The sequence below is a fragment of the Halichoerus grypus genome, chromosome 5 (genome assembly GCF_964656455.1).
Source record: "Halichoerus grypus chromosome 5, mHalGry1.hap1.1, whole genome shotgun sequence".
Lineage (NCBI taxonomy): Eukaryota > Metazoa > Chordata > Mammalia > Carnivora > Phocidae > Halichoerus > Halichoerus grypus.
In genome coordinates this window covers 11057142-11061839 of record NC_135716.1, presented here as the reverse complement: position 1 = coordinate 11061839, position 4698 = coordinate 11057142, and the positions used below count along the sequence as shown (strand labels likewise).

The 4698-nt window shown below is 44.1% G+C and overlaps 1 long non-coding RNA gene across 1 annotated transcript; it reads right to left on the bottom strand.

Moving 5' to 3' along the window:
* Positions 1-2692: 2692 nt before the first annotated feature.
* On the bottom strand, positions 2693-4134 carry LOC118519740 (uncharacterized). Its single transcript, XR_013447469.1, has 3 exons — positions 4019-4134; positions 3840-3909; positions 2693-3288 (listed from the first exon to the last, which is right to left on the bottom strand). It is a non-coding gene; the product is annotated as an uncharacterized LOC118519740 (long non-coding RNA).
* Between the last annotated feature and the right edge of the window lie 564 nt (positions 4135-4698).

Genomic DNA, 4698 nt, shown 5'->3' with positions numbered 1-4698 from the left:
GGAACCTGGAGTAAGTCATTTGCATTCTTTATGCCTCATTTTTCTTCTCAGTAAAAGACGGACAACCACTCATAAAATGTTGTTAAGTAATGTGCTAACATATGTAAAGTATATGAACAATGCCTAGTGTATCACAAGAAGCTTTCACTAATCAGTATTATTTCATTTTAACTTCTCAACAACCCTGAGATGTCTGTGGTGTTGTGCCCCATATTACAGATGGGAAAACTGAGGGTAAGTAATTTGCCTTAAAGTCCTAGAACTGGAAGCTTGAGCTAGATCCCTGTGCGCAATACACCATGCTCCTTTCTCTTGATTCATATACTCTCTCAAGTCATGCGCACAGATTTGGCAGGTGACCATGTTCATGTTACTATTTTCTAAATACAGGTAGTAAGTCCCCCTTGTTCCCCTTCAGGGCCTTTCTTGGAGAATGTCTGAAAATCAGTGTTTGAAAGTCAAATCATGTCCTTATATATCGCCAAGGGGTCTACATCCCCAGAGGACTATAAAATATAATTAAATCCCCAATTACACCTCACTTCTACAGCATAGTCTTCAACAATACAGTTTCAGCACCCAGACATGTTCTTTGATTCTGTTTGTTTCTTTCATAATTAAATAATGGAGTTTGATCCTCTTGAAGCTCAAGATTCCCAACTCAAAATACACCTAATGACTTCCATTTCTGTGGCAAACGTCCTAAGTTTATGAGATCTGTTCTTCTTATTGCTAAGATCAGTACTGTCATTTTTTTCTAATGCAGTTCTGTTTTTAGAAATAGTGAATGCAACAGAAACAGTCAAATAATTGAACAAACAAACTTTCTGTGCAAATAGGGCGACTCTGCTGACATCGAATTGTTAGCTCTCAGCTGCTCCACCATACCGCAATAGCTTGAATTGTTCATCCGTAACACAATTACAAAAGTCGATTAAACACACAAAAGGGAAACAATAATTTATGACAAATCCAAAGAGAAGGATGAACTAATGAATGGAGAAGGCAGGATGTCATGGGAGTGAGGAACAGTCAAAGAGAGTAAAGTGGCCAACTTTGTCAAGCTATAAAGTATTCTGTAGCTTAAAGGCACTTAACCAAGTAGGAACCCACAAATTAACCAGCTAATTGAATTTTTCAGGACTCTGAGTTGTAAGTAATAAAAGACCTAATTTCTAGTGTTTTCTTATTTGTCCACAATTCTTCTTTCCTTCCCTACTCTTGTCTTGGTTTCCCTATGAGCAGAGTATAGTTTTCTTCTACTGTTGATTGTGGGCTTTGACAATAAGACTTGCTTTGGGCAATGGACCATGGCTGGAAATGACAGTTTCAAGCTGCCATTTTCAAGCTGAGGTTTAAGAGGCAAATTTCCACCAGTTTTCCGGAACTTCTTACCACCGTGAGAGGAACATCCACCAAGTACCTTATGTTCCAGTCTGGGGCCTAACCATAACCAGAAGCTGAGGTCCAGCCTCGTCCAGCTGATCCAACAGTGTAATATAAACACTTGTGGTAGTAAGTTACTGAAACAGTAACTTGGGGATTGTTTGTTAAGCATTATTATCATAGTAGCAATGACAACCCAAAACCCGACTAAGGTACAACTCAAGCTAGCTGAAGAGGAAAAAATGTATTGGTTCATGTTGCAAGTTTGCTTTAGGTCAGGGGCTCAAATTAGGTTGCTTTTCTATATCCTTCCATCTATCTATCCATTCATCTGTCTATTCCTCCATCCATTTTCTCAACCCTGCCTGTCTCTGCTTCTCTTCATGTTTTGACCTCATTCCCTTCTTATGGAGGCAGGTCCATGTTGTGCATTTGCTGAAATATAATCTGCAGAATACTATTCCTGTAAGATACTTTGGGAGAAGGAAAGGTTCCATGGTCCAACGGGTTTGAGAAAGAGAGTATACTACAGTCCATTTGAGCGATTCACAAAGCATTACTGGCAAATAAATAAACATACAAAACAAAACAAAAGACTATGAGGAGTTCTCTAGTTTTGAAAAATCTTTAATGTGATTTATTTAATGCAACACTTTCTGAGTTTACTTGATCATCCAAAACTGTTCTGGCTGTTAGAATCTATTGACAGTTTCTTGGTGCGCACTCAGGGGAATGGTGGTGTCTGGGGTCCAGTTTGGGAGATAGGAGACCTGCATTCCAGTGTCATCTCTTCCCACAAACTCCCTTGGCACGGCCTCAGGGAAATCACTTCCCGTCCCAGGCCTTGGAGGCCCTTTCACAAAATAAGAGGGTTCAGATTTGTTAGCCTTTTAAGACTACTGGGGCCAACAATCTCTAATTCCAGCAGTACACTGTATTTTATGGAAGAAAGGCTAATTTGGCCTCCTAAAGGATGGTTAATGGTTACCAGGGAAGGACCATATAAATCCATGGAGAGTATTCGGTCAGCTCTTTGCTCTGGGCTCCAACATTATGGTCCAACACGTTTTGAGTGGAGATTTAGTAGGGGCAGCTTTAGTGTATTCACCTTGCCCGTGGGTATGGAACCTTAGTCATAGACTCCTGAGCACATGTTTCTACCATGTTTCTACCCCACTCTGATGGCACAGAGGGGTCCTTTCCCTTGCTCCTTTGTTCTTTGTCCCCATTCCCCGCAACTCCTCAGTCCTTTAAAACTCTTGTATTCCATCACCACCACCACCACCCCCACCCCCCAAATCCCTCCTCCTCTTGTGTGCAGCCTCTGGAATGGGTTGTTGGCAATTCTCAGTGGCATTCAGTTCAGCTGCTGGGTGGAGGAGGAGGGGGAGGAAAGTCTGCTTTGAGTTCTGTATTAGTCAGGATGCTTTTGGTGGCAGAAAAAAACCCCTGACTCAAGCTGGTTTAAACAATAGGGAATTGATTATCTCACATATCAGGAATGCCAGGGGCAGGGCGGGCCCAAAGCTGGTTGAATTAGCCATTCAACAATGGCATCCAGGAAGAGTTTCTCTCTTTCTGTCTGCTGTGCCATCATCAGTTGGATTCTTTCTCAAGCTGGTGACAAGATGGTGGCAGTAGTTCCGAGCATCCTCTCCAGATAGGACAAGATCTAGAGGAAGAAGGGATCTCTCTTTTTTTTTCCCGCCTGTGGCTCTTTCCTTGAAGCAAAGACATTTTCCCCAGAAGCCACCAAGCCACCACTCACTCCAGAGGACTTCTCATGTTTCCTTGGAAAGAATTGGGAGTATCCCGGAACCAATCACCGGCAGAGAGAGCAGGATAACTCTTAGTCATCGAGCCCATCCCTGGAGCTGGGCGTGAGGTAGATGGCCACTTAGTCTAATGTTGGAGAGATAGAACAATGCCTGAGTTTGGTTAGGAAGCAAGAGGACAGAAATGAATGTGGGGTAGACAATCCATAGTGAGGTTTTATGAGTAGAAAGGGTAGGGAAGAGACTCTTGAAATAATCTGTCCTCCATTAAATCTTTCAATTACCAAGACTAACCTATTGCAAACATTTCTCCTATACCACATTGTGCTAAAAGAATGTCAGTCTACTTCCTGGGCCCGAGTCGCATGACCAAAGACTTTCTCTTACTTTAGCATCTGTCCATGCTGGGCTCCAGAAGAGACGGCAGAGGGAGAAAACTTGATCTGCCCTCCTTAAAGAATTCTGTTTAAGCTACGTAAGTTTTCCACATTTGAACGGCTGTACCCATTCACCTCCTACCTGGAGTCGCCAGTCTGAGGGAGTCTGCTCTACACACAAGCAGTCTCTCTCTGTGGGGGTGAGGGACCCAGGATCCGGATTCCACCCACCTGTAGAACATGATACAAAGTGGCTGTTCAGCACTCACACCTCCAGCTTTACAGAGAGCTAGAAGCTTACCTCTACCGCGTCCTAGAAATGGAATCGTGGGCAAATTGCTTTGAACTTCCTTCTTCCTCAGTTTGCTGCTCTGAAAAAGAGAGATAATAATAATTCCCACCTCATACAATTACGGAGAAGATAAAAAGGGATCACGCACATAAATGTCTCAGCGCAGCGCCTTTTGCAAGGGGCTGTACCTAATGGCTATCGATGCTTGTTATTTTTAGGGTCATAGGAAGAGAGCTATTATTATGACGTCATCTAGAAAAATCCCAAAGCAGTCAATAGCGTCAAGCTGATGCTTCCAACCCCGCTGGGAGCTGGCTTTTTTTTCCCCCTGGTGGCGCTCGGTTGGCACTCCCCCTCCTGAGTGACACAGCATCACACAGTAGGAGGAGCGAAGCCAAGAACGAGATGGGCACTTGATTCAGCACAGTGACTCGGGCTGCCAAGTAGGCTTTTGGAAAATGTCTTGCTCCCCCCTCCTGGAGCATATTTTGGACGCCTACTTGTCATATTGCAAAATGTATGTGACAAAACAATCTGGGATCTCGCTGACAATTATTCCCTTCATGCTGCGATTTGGAATCTCTTGTCTGGGCGTGGGGCGGGGGGGGCACTGCCAGCCTCGGGGCCCTGGCACAAAGGCAGCCAGAGGAAGGAGTCCTGCCCAGCAGGAGGGGCCAGGGGCAGGACCGAAGCTGCGACCTACCTTCCTGCACGTGGGTTTTTTCCTTTGTGACCCAGCTCAGGCACCTCACAGAAGCTTGCCCTCCTTCTGTGGGCAACAAAGCAAAGTAGGGCAAAGAGAAGCAACAGATAATAGCAATCGTGTACATTTATTACGCCCTTTATTTTTTTCCTAAAGTTGCTGTGA